We start from the raw sequence: 18,479 nt of genomic DNA, 5'->3' as shown, positions 1-18,479 counted from the left end.
ATAGACCTAATGGAGAAGAATAGAGCTCAAGCAAAAGAGATCAGAATACTCAAGTAGTGATTGAACAGAAGAAAACAACCATTAAAGATAAGACTATGCTAGAAGATGACGAAAGAAACTTTGCCAATAGATTGGAAGAGAAGTCAATTGATCTTGCAAGAATTTCCAACATGCAGCTAGACACCTAAGTGAGGTGATGAATGTACATCATGAACTGAATGTTAAGGACATAGAGATCTCCACATCGAAGATGTAAAATGAACAACTGCAAAATGACCTATAAAGAGAGAAGGAGATTGCAGAGAGCTTCAACAAACCAAATGAGAGAATCAAGTACTTTGAATAGCTACTAAAATCACCAAGAGACAACAATGATACTTCAGGATTAGGATACACCAGCACTGAAAAAGGAGAGTCATCCAAGACTATAGAAGAAAGAAGTGACAAAGGTAAGAACACAAAACCTACTTGTCATTTTTGTGGTAAAAAAGGACATACCTCTATTATGTGCAGGAGTAAGAATGCCCATCAACATAACACACCTAAAAACATGGGCCATTGTCACAAGTGCAACAAGCAAGGACATCAAGCACATAACTGCAGGACTAGAACTATCAGAATACCAAGATTTGAAGGTCACTACTAGAATTGCAAGAAGTATAGACATAGAGCTTTTAAGTGCAGATCTAAGCCTATGTGGACATCTAATCAACTAGCAAATGGAAATAATCATGGACATCACTATAATTGGGACAACAACACCAGGTATAGCTATCACTACTATCAGGAATATGGACACATCCCTGAGAATTGCATAAGAACACATTTCAGTGGAAACTACAATAGATGGTTGAGTCAAACTACATGTTTTAGTTATTTGAAGACTAGTCATATCAACAAAAATTGCCCAACAAGGTCAAAGGCACCTAACTTAGAGTTCAACAAAGGAAAAGGAAAGGTAGATGTTGAACACATCAAAGATGGAAGTAGCACATCTAATGAAGGGATCACTTCACCTAAAAGGTCAAGTGGTCACACTTCATCCAACTAAGAAAAAGAAGGAATATGGGACTGATATACAAAGCTTTATCATACATCAGTTCCAAGACAAGCAAGTATTAAAAAGGATGCAAAGTTAAAACTTCAAGTTTTTACCAGTATTTTTGAGTAAGAAAAGTTGCCTTCAGATGCTGAGTAAAATTCCAATACATGCCGAGTTGATTGCCAAAGTCAGTAGAAGCTAAATGATTAGTTGCAACCGAGTAGTAGTGGAAGCCGAGTGAAAGGAATTTTTAGTTGAAGCTAAGTGAGGGATACTTTAGTGGATGCTGAGTGTTTGAAAGACAATGGAAGTCGAGTAATGCATAAATACTTAAGAAGCCAAGTTGATAGCTGTAAACACACTAAGCATTAAATGCTACTTAATAGAAGTATATGATCATATTTTGAACCATTTTTCTTCATCGCAAACAAAGAGAAAAGATGAAGAAGAGAGTAGTGTGAATTCCAAGTAGAGAATACAACATTTGAGTCAATTTCAATAGAGATTCAGCTTAGTTTCATCTATTTCAAGGTATTTACACTAGTGTCGGGCTACGCAATTTTAAATTTCTTAGTGTTTAAAAACCCTAGATAGAAGAAATGGCCTCCAATTCTAGGAAACCTCAAGAGAAAGAGCTGCTTGAGGTCTAATTAGTGTCAAACAAAGTTAAACAACTTGATTTTCAGCCAATCCTTGAAGTTGATACAAAAATGACCTAGCTAAAGCCCTATCTGTTATTCCTCCTAAGGTAATTATGGTCCAAGATGTTAAGAGATGTTACAAATGCAAGATAGGAGCCATAAGAGACATGGAGATGAGAGAATTTTATGATAGGTTGTGTGAAAATGGAGTATTGAAGAGGAATATCAAATTGTTGAAAGGAAGGGTTTGACTCGTGCCCTAGAGTTCCCCATTGTCTTTGAAACCAAATGGATTAGAATTGTGCTCAACAAGATTCATGATAGAAGTTTGTGGTTGGAAGATGGCCCAATTAAAATATCAAAGAGGATTATTCACAGGGTAATAGGGTATCCAACTCTAGATCATCCCAAGACCCTCAAAAGTGACTCTAAGGAAGCAATTGAGAAGAACACATGAGCCAAATGGAACAAGAGAGGAATGACCATAGATACCATTCAAGATCCTCTTGTTGAATTTGTTATTAGGGTCATTTCACACAAATTTTACCAATCTAGCAAACTCAATAGTGTACCATGCATTGTAGTGGATGTTGGCTACACATTATTCAAGAAGGATCATACTTATGATCTTGTAGAATTGCAATTGCAACAAATTAATGAAAATCTAGCAGCTATAAGGAGAACTAAGGGAGCACAATGCAAATTTGGTGCAATTTTGAATTGTATATTTTTCTATGTGCAAAATGAATTTCCATCCTTTGGTAAAGTTAACTAGAAAACAAATAGGACCATTGTAGCTCAAGTAAATGAATACATTGAACAAATGGGAACTAATTTTGAAACACTTATGACCAGCTATTTTGAAGATTTAAAGAAGTCCATGAAATAGAGATTGAGGATACCTATTTTTCTAGTAGAGAAACATGTAAATGATGTATGTTTTCTTGTAGATATTGATTATACTTACTTTGAGGCAACCATACCAAGAGTAAGATGGCTTAGACCTCTTGGATATGAAATAAACATTGCTGAGGCATCTGCAACTATAACAACATTATTATCAAAAGAAGTGGATAAGAGTGCACCAAATTTTGGAACTTATGATGTGGTGAGATCAAAAGTAGATATGAAGTTGAAAATTGCCTCCACATTGAAGAAAAAGGATAAATTGGTGAAAATTTTAAAGATTAAATTTGGAGAAGGGGCAAAGGAAGAAGAAGATGAAGAGGTAGATGATGATGATGATGATGAACAAGGGCAAGAGCCATTAGCACTAACACAAGGCATGGGTGAGGATGCAAAGGAAGAAGAAGGTGCTAAACAGGAAGCACCTAAGGCTGAACCCAAGAAGAGAAAGGCACAAAAACAACCTGCAACACAACCAAAAGGCAAGAAGAAAGTAGCTAAGTTGAGCCCAACCAAACCTATGAAAAGGGTAGACACAAGGGCGAAAAAAAAAAGTGGCCAAGGAATAGGAGAAGAAAAAAGCTACACAATGAGGGCCAGCAGAAAAGAAGAGAAGAAAATATGTTGCACCCCAGAGTCAGATGAAGGGAGAACAAAATCTGACAATGAACAATTTAGAGTGGTAAGTCACACCACCAAATTTGATCTTGAAAATGTTTGTGATAACATTAGGGATAATGCAAATTTGACTAGATTAAATACCATTGATTGTAATAAGTTATCAAGGGAAGAGAAGAACATAGTGGAAGAATCTATCTACACTATGATTGCCAAGTTCAAGACTACTCCACTTGAACTTGATAATTCTATGCCTAAGGAGTTAAGCTCCATTGTTGAAAATAAATGGCATTATTTCCTGAACATGGAGAAAGAAATAAGAGAGTCAACATTGGATCATGTAATGCCTAACCTTACAGAAGGTCAAATAAGCAAGGCTAGGAAGAAACATGAGAGAAATTTTTTACCCAAATACAGATTCTTCAGCATTCTACGGTATAAAATTGAGGATGTTGTAAAGAAGTCCACACAAATGTGAAAATTGATTTATGGGTTGACAACAATCAAGGAAGATCAAGAAGATCCCTTTGAGGGAAGAAATGACAATGAAGAAGAAGAGAAAAATGAAAAGAAGGAAGAAGGAGAGAAAGAGAAGGAAGAAGTTATAGTGGAGGAGAAGACACATAAAGGTGATGAGGCAACAACTGAGGAGCAACAACAAGAATAGAGTGTCAAAGACACACAAATGCCACCACCTAGTCCTCCGCATGCAACACCTACATCTACAAAAACTATAATTGTAAAGGATGTTCCTAATACTTCAAGTCAGAACATTAATCCATTAACTACAAAGGATCTTAGAAAGATCCTTCACCAAACAACTTTGCAATCATAGTTGTGTACAAATCCTATTTTGGTGAGTGTAGAGGAATTGCAAAAAGATGTAGCTGAAATAGCTAAGGAGAAGGTGAATAAATAAGAACTACCTTCACAACCTCCTACAACTACAAGTGATCAACCACAAGAGAAACAAGCACAAGATGCATCTGCTAAGGTTAACACTAAGTTATAGTAACTACTGAGGAGCAAGCTAAGGAAAAGATAGGATAGAAAGATACCACTAATCCTATAGCACAAAGCCAAGGTGCACCTCCTTTGATCACCATAATTGGTTAAAGTAGAAAAAAAGAAGATAAGGAAGAGGAGAAAACCCCTAAGGAGAGAGAGCAAGAGGTAATACAAACTCTAGTAAATTTGTCTACTATAGGGACTCCCACTAAGAAGCTAAGCACTGATGTAGTACCACTACAAATTTTAGCACTAGGTTCAAGCTCTACCAAGGTAACAAGGGTACTTCACTATGGAGACTCTGCACTTGATGAAGAGAGAGTCATACCAAGTTATGACTACAAGATAATGAACTTAGCATAGATAAATGAAGTATAATAGGCACTAGAGAAGAAGAAGAGGTAGGAGATACTCATAAATAAGTATAGACAAAGGCAAGCATTAATAGATCTCAAAGACATCTTCCTTGATGCATTTAGCTTGCTAGTATCTGATGAAACAAAGCTCATTATGGAGCAACTATCCAATATAGTGGACCACGTAAAAAATGAAGAACTTGATACTAATGTCAAATTATTAAAATGGTCTAAAAAGAAATTTCAAATGAAGGTTAATGAGAAAATATCTGGTGAGATAGCACTGTCACAAGTGGAACTGGCTAAGAAAGTTGAGAAGGTGAAAACAATACTTCAGAACATATTCTCAATGTACTCCAAGTTATGTGATTCTTCATATTTCACACAAGAGACTAGCCAAAGAATATTGAGCTTGGAGAGGAACCTTAAGATATCAAGTGTGAAACTACCAAAGGATCCAGCTCAAAGTGAGAAGCATTTTGCCACAATGCTTCACACTCAAAAGGAGTTAGTTGTATTAACAATAGAAGAGGCTAATATTAAGGTCAAATTGATACAAATATAGTCTGCAATCACCCAACACTTGGAAGTATTGCATAAAGAGATGGCCTATGCAGAGAACATTTTGAAGAAAGATCCAAATATTTCTACATTAGAAGGCCTAATACATCTTGCAGTAGAGACAACCATCTAGCTCAAAGCATTGGAAATAGCATTGGACAATTGGGATGCTTCTCTGAAAATGATAATGGAGGTAAATAAAACATTTTTTGGCTAAATAGTCCATTCATTCTTAGGACCCTTTAACATAAGTGTCAAAAAGGGGAAGACAATATATTATGTAAATAAAGCCAAAAGGGATATAATAAAGATAGGAGATAATAAGAATGGATGTGTAGATAAAGGGGAGATACAATAATTTGGGGAGATAATGAACACTACCCAAAGGGGGAGATAAAAAAAATGTGAGGAGAAATAAGGAGATAAAGCCAAAAGGATACAAAAATTGCAAGGAGATGTGTGAAAGGGGGAGCATACACCATTCTGCTTCAACTTTTCTCTCTTCCGCTTACCATTCCATCCCATCACTCTATCAATTTTGATGATCTTTTCAGGACATCTTTCCTGCAATAGTTTTTAGGTACCTTCCACTTAACTTTGCATGCATTTTATTTTATTCATTCTTTGTTATGATGTGATATTGTTTATATTTGTTCACTTTTGCTTATCCTAGCCTGGTGGGACCCATGCCGTCATTTAGTTTGGGGGGGGGGGGAATATTTAAATGAATTTTGTTTAAAAAAAAAATTCATATCACATGTACCTTCAAAGTGCATTGAGGTGAATGTAAATAAATGTATATTTAATATTACATTTTTATAGGTCACGCGAAGAAGTTTTACAGGTCGTGCGAATAAGTTTCTATCTCACGTGAAGGTTAGTAACAGTGGTTTAATTTCACGCAAAAATATTCACAGGATCGCGTGAAGGTACACAACAACAGTTTAATTTTGCACAAGGACAAAATGGCTTCGCACGAGTGTCAGATGATTTCATACGAGATCCAAATGATTTCGCACGAAAGGACAGAATAGTTTCACAACAGTGACTAATTTTGACAAAGTTTTTGATCGTTCTAATAACCAGGCAGATAAATAGGCACGTAAAATAGCAAGCAAGTGATTTCAAGCATGTTTGAAAATAATGAGCAAGGGAAAAAGCAACCTTGCGCATAAACAATCAAGTGACTTAGTTTGTGCTAATCCCTAAGAGAGCTATTTGTGTATGTTTTCAAAGAGTTTTGCAACCATTGCACACATTCCTAAAAAAATGAAAAAGTTTGGCTTCTCTAAGGTTTTTATTAATGGTTTGACTCTGCAACTTTTATGACTCACAGGGGTGACCTCCAATCCTGGTGCACCGAGGTTTTGACATAGTCCGAGAACTTAATCTTCAACAGCTGCTAGGGAGATCTGACAACCCATAATGAACCACACTCGTGGAGATTTCTTCCACAAGGACATTTATATAGCGGTTCTCACTAGCATGGCAAAAATGGCTATTAGTATTCGAGGCTCTGTCATCACAGTTTTCCCTGTAGAGGGATTGTCTGCTATGATTAACCCTCTCTAAAGGTGATTGACTCACAATAGTGTACCACAAGGGGACTTAGCTTCTAGATTCAAGGTTTTGACAGCTTTCCACCTTTAGCCCAATCAAAGCAGACAGATTAATCTGACATGCTAAACTAAGATTATCTCTTAAAGATCTATGATATCATCTCCTAGTGATCTATCAACCTTTTCGGAGAAAGGATGCCTTAATCAACAAGTTGAAGATTCATCTATCTGCAAGATGCTCAAAGTATCCTCCCCACCTACAAGGAATCCGTCTTAGAGAGGAGTTTCACTAGGAACCCACTCCCTCAAGATCCACGAATAGTGTTCATGGGGGCTTAATTACTATGTGTGTACATATGTTAATTCCTGAAAACAAATCTATCCAAAAGAAATCAAAAAGCACAAGGTGGTACACTTAACACTTTAACTAATGTGAGGTGAGTCCAAAGATGTGGAACATTTAACCCCTCACACAAGCCAAAATGAGTCCACAACTCAGAAACTAGTGAGTTCTAGAAAGCACAAAAGGGCTGTCTTGTGGAGCCTTTAACGCTTATGTCCTATAGACCCCTCCCCTTTAACGTGGTTCTGAGCTTGCAACCACAGGGTGGAATGAGGGGCCGGTGGATTAGCGAGTCCAATAACCCAAGATAGCTAATTAGATCTATCACTAAAAACCAAGCACTGCTAGATGAAACTAATAGAGATCACAACCTAGTATCAAATTATGCATGTGTTGTAAAATGAGAACATGAAAGGAAATACACACACAAGCTTGACACAAGAGATGTTTGCTTTAGCTCCAAATGAAGTGTTATCAGTCAAAGAGAATTACCTGGTAATCCTTGCAACACACCTAGTAGATGTTTTACTTATTTTCTGGCAACTTTAGCACACTTTTCTCATTGTCCCACAAACCTCTGTTATGTTGTTCCAAAAAAATCAGAAAACACAAAAAAACTAGAAACTGTGAGTAGTTAGCAGAAAAACTAGAAAACACAAAAATCAATGCAAAAAATAGGCTGTGTCAGCAGAATGTCACGTGAAATTTTTGACAGAGCTGCACGAAGAAGTTCACAACCCATGCAAAATTATATCATGGCCTGCGCGAAGAAACAGGTTTTGCGTGAAGTTTTGTGTGCATAAGAACTTTCTCGCACGATGCGAAAAGAATCTTTGTGCGAAGATTCTAGATCCTCGCACGAAAATGAATAGTCTCATGTGAAGATTCCTGAACCTATATAGAATAGTACGAACAAAGAACAAAAAAAATGATTTAAAAAAATACAGAAAGAGGCCAAGAAAATTGATTTTCGAGCCCCACGGTGGGCACCAGAAATGTATGCGTGAATATGTGGCCTTTGCTAACACACACACTTCAACATGGTCTTTGTATGCGGATTCATCCTAGAATGAACATTAGATTGTTCATTCAAAATTTGCCCTGCAAAGCGACCTATTGCCTTCTATCTAAAGGGAATTGCTTGTCAGATATCCTTAGATTCGAGGTGTTTAAGCAACCAGACCATATAAGAACGAAGGATTTGAAAGAAAATGCGACTAATCTATATGATTATGCAGATTAATCTAGAATGGAGTATGCATTTAATCTAAGAACAAAATAAAGCAAACTAGATTAATATATGCATAATTAAGCTAAAATGAATTTAAACTAAGAAAATGAATATCTTATGAAAGTATGGAGCTCAAATGATTGCACAATCCAGCAGCAATTCGATGCAAATTCTCATTCAACCTCCCTTAAAATGAAGAGATGAGGGTCTCTTAAATAGACTTTCCTGAAATCCATCAATGGTTGAGATCAATTCGGATCAATAGTCAGGATTGAAGATGAGGTTCAGTCATAAAGGGAGATTCCCAAATTAAAGGGAGTTAACATATTTAATTTGAGTAGAAAAATGAGTTAACTGATTTAATTTGAGTAGAAAAAGGAGTTAACTGATTTAACTCATTTTTGATCAATAGTGAACTGGAAATTTCCCTTTTTGAACTAAAGAGAGATTTTATTGGGATATTTAATTTAATAAAATGAGATATGCTCTCATAATTACTTTTTTTATTTAATTAAATAATCTTTAATTAATTAGAGAAAATTTTCTTATTTAATTAAATAACTTCATTTAATTAATTAGGAATGGCTTCCCATTTAATTAAATAACTTTGTTTAATTAATTAGAAGTAAGTACTCTATTTAATTAAATAATTTCATTTAATTAATTAGAAATACCTTTCCCATTTAATTAAATAATTACATTTAATTAATCAAGATAGGCATATTTATTAAATTAAATAAATTTAATTCCATAGTACATTAGCCTTAGGATATAATTTAATTTAATTAAAGTATAAATACTTTATAATTAAATTATAATTAAATCAAGTAGGTTTAATGCGACTAATATGAGTACGTACTATATGAATTAAATAAGAAATATGATGAATGGAGATTAGGGTTTTCTGCATCTAACAATTAAGTCAAGTAGCGAATAGCAGAATGAGAATTGCCTATTAGAATAGGACTTAGAAATTATCAGAAATAGACCAGAATTGGTATAATGGCAATGAGCCAATTTTGGGGTATTACAATATTTACCTCTAAAGTTTCTAAAAGTGAAAAGGAGTCCTCTCCAGGGGAAAAACTACTGCAAACTAAAGCCAATGAAACTAAGAGAAAAACCCATAATCTTCCACCTAAAGCTGAGTGTAGTATTAATTATGTGCTTATCGATAGTGATAAGGAATATGATGAGATTAAAATGTCTAAGAAATTTGAAGAAAACCCTGCTATGCAAGACATTAGTGAAAATTTTGTAGAACTCCCTTTAGAGGATTATCCAAAATTTAGACATGAAATTGTTAAAGAAGTATTAGAAAAATTGGATCAAGAAGGGCTGGACACATTAGCTACAGTAGCCACATAATCTAGTAAGGAAGAAAAAGAGGGTACTCCACACTGCAGAGTGTCAACAAAACTCATTGTTTGGCACTTGAATGGATAGACCTCTTTAATCACAAGCCATTGCCATGACTAGATCTATCAACACCTTGGAGAAAGAAATATTAAAGAATATTATTGACGAGTAGAGTTTCCAATTGAAACAAAGTTTAGATTAGAATGAAGTTTTGAATAGAAGAAATGAGTAGATTATAAGATTAATTCCTGAGTTAATGGAATGTAGGTTGCCATTGCCAATATATGCTCTATTTCTTAAAGAAAAATTTGCCAATTATAAATTAACTAGAAGTGTGGAATGTCTTAACTCCTCTGTCTCTACCCCACATGAGTTTAATGATGAATTTACATCTATTCCTATGGCCTTTAAAACATTACTATGTGAATTGTATCTTCACAATTTGGTAGTTCCTAATGACACTAAATGGAACCTAGTCTTATATGTAGGGGATGTGTAGTTAAGGGTAGAAATGACATGGATATAGAATGAAATAAGAAGAGAACATCAAGCTACACCCTACAGGGAGAATGAGATGACAACACCCTTATTCATGAGACTGGAAGTCCAACATTCTAGACAAACATATCTAGATTGGATTTGTATCTTGGGCAATCCTACAAGACATGGTAAGGTGAGTATAGTCAAAGAGCAGACTTTTAAAGACTGGGAACAAAACTTATATCAGAGTGTTGAAACAAAAATCATTGCCTTGAGGTAGAGATGGGTTAGAATGCCACATGATTTAAAAATAATAGAACCCCACTCTCCCCAAAATCTAACTCTTGCTACAATAAGGATTCCTTGGTATATTGACTTGGGGAGAAATTAGTGCAAACATTGGTTGCCATTAACGTATCAACCCCTGATTCTCCTGTAGCCACTAGTAGTAGTAAATGATAATGTAGAAGATCATGACATGACTGCTAAATTTGGGTGTTAGAAGAGGCTCAAGACAAATTATGGTTACTTTGATTATGTGAAGGATGAGCTAGGTGAAAGGACACCTAGTGACCGGAGAGTGTAGGCCTAGATCAGGAAATTCATGATTGTTGGAGACCATCAATAGTTCAATTGGGGGAAATGAAGAGCCTCTAAAAGGCCATTATTTTGAGAACCTTTTATCTTGTTTTTAAACAATTATCTTGCAAGAAACATTTTATGACTCTATGGTTTAAGAAAAAGAACTGATATTTTATGAATATGTTATCGATATGTTAAGATATGAAGATTGAAGTGTATATTGTTTAGATATGCTATATTTGCTTGAATCTATGGATTTATATGGTTTAATGAAGGAATATTAGATGCTGGTAAATATTTCCTCATCCATGCTATGTTTGGGTAGGTTCCTTCCTACAGTCGTAGGATTTGCAAGAGTGATAATTTGAACATTATACCTTTTCTACCATTGATGATAAAATGAATACATGTATGTAGAAGTTGTTGTGTTTAATTTTTTGTAGGTGTTTGCCATGTATATTGAAGACACCATTTCAACACCTAGTCAAAGCCAACTAGATGATTCATGAATCACCACATAAGTAGATTATGGTGTGAATTCTATTATGGCAGTGCATGAAGATAGCTTCCTCAATCTGTTATATTCTTGGAAGAGTTAAAATGCAATTAATAGTGTTTTTGTTGTAAAATTTATGATTTTTAATAGATCCTCATGTTAGATACAATTGTCCAATTGTGTGTTTTCTTTGATGTTACACAAATGTCATATCAGTTGGCAGATAGAGTCTACCGAGCTCATTCAGGCATCAAAGGATTTTGTGATAGAAGTCAGTGGTAATAAAGCTCATAAGGTTAACAAAGGAAAGTTAGTGTTTATTGAGTTCATGTGGTCTCCAAAGGATTTTTTAGAGTTCACAGTGTTAACTGAGCTTCAATTGGTTAACAATGGAAATCATTTTTCAATCAATTTTTACCGAGCAAGGTCAACCAATGAAGGATTTCATTGTTTTGGGAAATAAATTTTAATTATTTTATGTAATAATTGTAGCTGACTAAGGTAATGATTATTGGTAATTGTAACTTGTAAATGAGCCGACTTGACAATTTGTAAGATATAAATAAAAGGTCAAGTTGTGAATTTTGAAGTGTGATGAGCGAGCATGCATGCAAGTGTATTAATTGAAGAAGGAAGTGTGAGAAAAATTTGAAGGATGGTCAGATATCCTTGAGGAGCAACAAAGATTTATTTAATCAGAGAGGATCTAGTGAAATAGAATAGAGATCTGTATCAATAATTCAGTTGCATCTCATTTAGGTCATTTCATTGTTACTTTCTCACCATTGTAGTAGTGATTCCTTAATCTCTTAATAGAGTTGATTTTATAGCCATTTGTAAATCCTCTAACAAGGTGATAGTTCTATTGAATTGTTCTAAAGACCTTTTGAAAGGCCACTCCTAATAGGGTGATTAAATCCTCTAACAAGGTCATACTTAACAGTGTGTTTTGTAACCTTTGACAGGGTTGGCTCCTAATAGGGCTCACTTCAGAAAAGTGAAAATTAGTAGCTAGTTACTTGGTGGTTTTTTCCATATTAGGTTTCCACATTAAATCTAGTGTCTCATGTGCTCATGTTATTTCTTTTATGCATGCATGTTAATCATACACTGCATCTATCGAGTTACAACATCTTTCTATGTGTTTACTGAGTGACATTAGTAACTAGTTTTATCAAACATCTAAGGGATCTATGGATTTGTTTTGGTGGTAATTGATTCACCCCCCTCTCAGTTACTCCATCTATATTTCCAACAATTGGTATTAGAGCATTTGGTGCTTGCAAAAAATATTTCAAGGATCTAAGCTAAGGATCAGGATGCCTTACAAGAGGGAAAAGCCAAGGCTTAATAGGGATAAATTTTCACCATGGCAAGGTCTCATGAGACTCCATCTGGCTTCCATTGGAGATACATGATTGAAATATCTTCATGAAGAATATACAACTCTTGCTGGTACATTATCTATCAATGAAATTGCTAAGAAGAAGACTCATAACACCATGATGATAGACACTACATCAGCCCTAAGCTATGAGGAATTTGATGATATCAAGGACTGCAAAACTACCTTTTCTATGTGGAACAAGTTGAAGGATATCTGTGGAGGTGATGACAATGTGAGGAGAGCCAAAGTAGAAAGTCTAAGGGGACAATTTGATCAGATGAGGATGAGAGAGGATGAAAACATTGCTAAATATGTTGAAAGGGTCAAAGCAAGCATCAGTGTAATCAAGGCTTATGGGGGAGATATCAAAGAGGAAATAGTTGTAAGTAAAGTTCCTAGAACATTGCTGCCCATTTATGCAATGAGAGTCTCTGTAATTCAAGAAAGACGATGTAAAGTAAATCATAAGATACATTTGGAGGCCATAGTAGGAAGATTAATTGCATTTGAGCTAGATAATTGTGACAACTATGTTCCAACTTCCAAGAACATTGAATCAACATTTGAAGGCAAGCTTTCACTCAAAGAAAAGGGTAAGAAGATAAAGGACTCTTAGTCAAAAAGTGAAGAAGAAATAGAATAAAGTTCTGATAGTGATCTTGAGGTGGTTGAAGCTCTACTTGCAAGGAAATATTCTAGAAGCATAGGAAAATACAAAGGTAAAGTTCCTCTAATCTATTTTTTATGTGAGGAAATTGGTCATATTGCTGCTAGGTTCCCAAACAAGGATGAGAAGAAAGGTCACAAGTGCAATGGCAAGAAAGACTTCAGATCATTCAAGGGAAAAGGTAAGAAAATATGTTTCATGGCTAAGGACTCTAAGGATTATGATAATAGTGAAGATGAAATTGTTTACATTGCTCTGAAAGATGAATCTGATAATGATGAGGAAGATAAGATGGCACTTATCTCTCATGTAAGAAAAAATGATACATGGATCATAGATAGTGGTTGTTCTCATCATATGACTAGTGACAAAACAAAGTTTGAAAATTTTGAAGACTATGATGGTGGTAGTGTGAGGTTTGGTAATAATGAACCCTGTTGCATAAAAGAAAGAGGCCAAATCTCATTAACTAAAGAACTTGTGTGTGATAATGCCTATTGGGTTGAAGGACTAAAGCATAATCTGTTGAGTGTGGCACAATTAATCAATATTGGATTCAAGGTGGAATTCATGCATGGAAAAGCAAGATTGCTGGATGACAAAGGAAAGTTGATTGGATAAGACATACAAACAAAAGGTAACTTGTTTTATCTTGAACTTGGTGAATGCTCATGTTTTATTGCTCAAGTTGAAGAAAGTTGGTTATGGCATAGAAGGTTATGTCATGTGAATTTTGATAAGCTAGTGAAGATAATTTTTTTTAGGAAATTAAGAGGCATTCCTAGTATAAAGAAACCTGATGTTGGTCTATGCAAGAATTGTCAGATTGATAAGATGGGAAAGACTAGATTTAAAAGTAAAAACTATCAGCCTGAAGAAAATTTGGAAATTGTGCATACCGATTTGTGTGGACCTATTGAATTGAGAGCTATATCGAAGAAAATTTCTTCATTCTTTTTGTTGATGACTACTCTAGAATGATGACTATTATGTATCTAAGAGAGAAGTCAGAAGCATTTGAGAAGTTCAAATCGTATTTGGCTAGAGTAGAGAAGGAAATAGGGAAAATATTGAAATGTTTGAGATCAGATAGAGGTGGTGAATTCATTTTCCATGAACTCAATAACTTTTGCATTGAAAGAGGAATTAAAAAATAGGTATCAGCTCCTAGAACTCTGAGTAGAATGGAATAGTTAAAAGAAGGAATGGATCTATCATGGATTGTGCAAGGACTCTAATGATTGAAAAGAACATTGCTATCAAATACTAGAAGGAAGCTATCAACACTACAGTTCATACCTTATACTGAGTACAATTAAAGGACTCATTCAAAATCCCCTATGAGTTATGGTATGACTACAAACCCAATGTAAGTTACCTAAAAGTATTTGGAAGTAAATGTTATATCTTGAAAGAATCTAGAAAATAAAAATTTGATGGGAAGGGTGATGAAGGTATATTTTTGGGATATTCTTGCAAGAGTAAGGCATATAGATGTTTGAATTTGTCTACTCACAAAATCATAGAAAGTGCACATGTGAAATTTGATGAGTTTGTAGAAAGGATTGAAGAAGAAAGAAAAAAGGTACCATAAGATTATAGGAGATTTGTTTTCATTAAACCTGATATAGTGCCAGATACATCTGTCAATCAGGAAACTTCTACTCCTGAGTCTTCAATCACCGAGTTACAAGAAGTTCAAACTGAGTTGTAGGAACTCGAGTCACATTTAGATGCTACTGAGTCGATGCCTACCGAGCCAGAGTAGCCAGAACCTAAAGTTGAAGTGCAAGAGGATGAAAATGCAATTCATTCAAAAGGCAAGGAACCTATATTGGCCAAGTATGTCAAGAGACATCATGCACCAAATTAGATTATTGGAGACAAATTTGAAGATACTATGACAAGAAGTAAGCTAAAAGGTACTTGTTTAGTTGCTAATTTTGAATCTAGAAATGTCAAAGATGCATTGAAAAATGAAAGTTGGATTGAGGCTATGAATGAAGAGATAGAGCAAATAAAGAAAAAAAAAACTTGGACTCTTGTACCTAGGCCTAAAGATAAAAATGTGATTGAAACTAAGTGGGTATTCAGAAATAAGTTTAATGAAGATGGTAAGGTATCATGAAACAAAGCTAGACTGGTATGTAAAGGCTACTCTCAAGAAGAAGGAATAGACTATGAAGATACCTTTTCTCCTATTGCAAGACTAAAAGGTGTTAGGACCTTACTTGCATATGCTACACAAAAAAGATTTAAGGTATATCAGATGGATGCCAAATCTGCATTTCTCAATGGTATTTTGGATGAAGAAGTCTACATTGAGCACCCTAAAGGTTTTTTTGATCCAAACAATAAGGACATGGCTTGCAAATTACACAAAGCATGAAACAAGCCCCTAGAGCATGGTATGAAAGATTGCATAACTATCTTATTCAGATTGGTTTTCAAAGAATTAATGAAAACAATAGTTTGTACATCAAGGAAGGACTAGATAACAAGATTGTTTTGGCAAAAATATTTGTGGATGATACATTGTTTACAGGGAATGATGATCTATCCAAAAAAATTTCAAAACAAATGAACACAAAATTTGTAATGTCTATGTTTGGTGAGATCAAATTCTTCGTTGATCTTCAAATTTAGTAGAGCAAGAATTGTATCTACATCACTTAGTCTAAATACATCAAGGAGAATACTCAAGAGGTTTGGTATGGAAGATTCAAAACCAGTTGGAACTCCCATGTGTACTAGACTAAAGCTTACCAATGATGATGACTCAAAAGAGGTAGGTCAAACCTTATGTAGATCAATGATTGGGAAGTTGCAGTATGTAGTTCATACAAGGCCTGATATTGCTCTTGCAGGTGGTATAGTGGCAAGAATTTCAGCAAAACCTAGAGAAAATCACATGATGGCAATCAAGAGGATCTTGAGATACTTGAAGGCACTAAAGATTATGGATTGCAATATAAATTTGGAGTAAATTTAGACTTGAAAGTGTTTACTGATGCTGATTGGGCAAGAAACATTGATGATAGAAAGAGTACAAGTGGTGGAGCATTCTTTCTTGGAAAGAGGTTGGTTTCTTGGACAAGTATAAAGCAAAATTGTACATCCCAATCTATAGCTGAAGCAGAATATGTTGTAGCAGTAGTAAACTATTCCAATATTTTTTGGTTTAAATAGTTGTTGGAAGGCATGAAGGTTGAGATCAAAGAACTAGTTGTTATGTTTTGTGATAATACAAGTGCAATCAACATATCAAAGAATCCAATGATGCACTCCAAAACCAAGCACATTACAACAAAGTATCACTTTGTCAAAGAATTTGTGTAGGACAAGGGGATCAGATTGGAATATGTCCATACAAAAGAACAAATTGCTGACATATTCACCAAGCCATTACCTAAGGATGCATTCTTGTATTTAAGAGGTAAGTTAGGGGTCATTCCCCTATCTGAAGCTCACTAAAATAAAGTTTTAGTGATGCATCAACATGAATCAAGTTGAAGATCTATTAGTTGTTGCAACATAGCTATGGAAACATTGCATATGAATCGGTACTCAAGGTACATTGTTACTCATTTGATATGTGTTGTCTTTGGCATGTGTTGTCAAAGAGGGAGAGTTTACTGTCATATCTTTCTAAAATTTGAATCTATTTGAAGGAGAGTTTTCTATTTGGAAAAGAAGCTATGTAATTCCTTCACAAAGGGAGATTCCTACATTAGAGAAGTTTGTGGCATAAAATCTAAGAGGGAGAAAAGTTCTGTCAGGAAAAGACTTGTTTTCAAATTTCATTGTGCTATGACATGTTGTGTTGCCAACAATGCCACAGAGGGAGATTGTTGGATACAATTGTCTAATTGTGTGTTGTCTTTGATGTTACACAAATATCATATCAGTTGGCAGATAGAGTCTATTGAGCTCAATTGGTCAGCAAAACAAAGTTTAGAGTCTACCGAGCATTCCTAAAAATTACTCCATGAAAATTGTGTCTACTGAGCTCACTCGGGCGTCAAAGGATTTTATGGTAGAAGTCAGTGGTAACTGAGCTCACAAGGTTATCAAAGGAATTTCAGTGTTTACTAAGTTCACGCGGTCTCCAAAGGATCTTGTAGAGTTTGCAGTGTTAACCAAGCTTTAGTTGGTTAACACTGGAAATCATTTTTGGATCAATGTTTACTGAGTAGGGTCAGCCAATAAATGATTTCATTATTTTGAGAAATAAAGTTTAATTGTTTTATGTAATAATTGTATTTGACTAAGGTAATGATTATTGGTAATTGGAACTTATAAATGAGCCAAATTGACAATTTGTAAGATATAAATAAAAGGTCAAGTTGCGAATTCTAAAGTGTGATGAGTGAGCATGCAAGTGTATTGATTGAAGAAGGAAGTGTGAGAAAACTTTGAAGGATGGTCAGATATCCTTGAGGACTAGCAAATATTTATTTGATCAGAGAGGATCTAGTGAAACAGAATAGAGATCTGTATCAACAATTTAGTTGCACCTCATTTAGGTCATTTCATTGTTACTTTCTCACCATTGTAGCAGTGATTCCTAAATCTCTTAACAAAGTTGGTTTAACATCCATTTGTAAATCCTCTAACAAGGTGACAGTTCTATTGAATTGTTCTAAAGACCTTTTGCAAGGCTACTCCTAATAGGGTGATTAAATCCTCTAACAAGATCACACCTAATAGTGTGTTTTGTAACCTTTGACAAGGTTGGCTCCTAATAGGGCTCACTTTAGAAGAGTGAAAATTAGTAGCTAGTTACCTGGTGGTTTTTCCCATATTGGGTTTCCATGTTAAATCTGGTGTCTCATGTGCTCATGTTATTTCTTTTATGCATGCATGCTAATCATTGTTAATGTTTAAGATCTATTAAAGTTAACATACACTGCATCTACCAAGTTACAACATCTTTCTATGTGTTTACCAGGTGACAATAGTAACTAGTTTTATTATACATTTAAAGGATTTGTGGATTTGTTTTTGTGGTAACTGATTCACCCCCCCCTCAGTTACTCCATCTATATTTTCAATACCTCATTGATGGAGTGATCATAGGAGTAGGAAGTTGTTATAACTTTCCTTTAAATAATTTTTTCTGTAACCTTGAGAAGGGGATTTTTCCTAGTTTTTACCAGAAGGAAGATAGAATAGATTGTTTTGTTCAGTAGTGTATAATCTTGTTTTCAAATGTAATCTTGTATTATGAATAAATAGAATAC

Source organism: Cupressus sempervirens, chromosome 10 (genome assembly GCF_028749045.1).
Source record: "Cupressus sempervirens isolate cs-2001-9-10 chromosome 10, ASM2874904v1, whole genome shotgun sequence".
Lineage (NCBI taxonomy): Eukaryota > Viridiplantae > Streptophyta > Pinopsida > Cupressales > Cupressaceae > Cupressus > Cupressus sempervirens.
The sequence above is the reverse complement of the archived record's forward strand: the minus strand, read 5'-3'. Positions refer to the sequence as shown.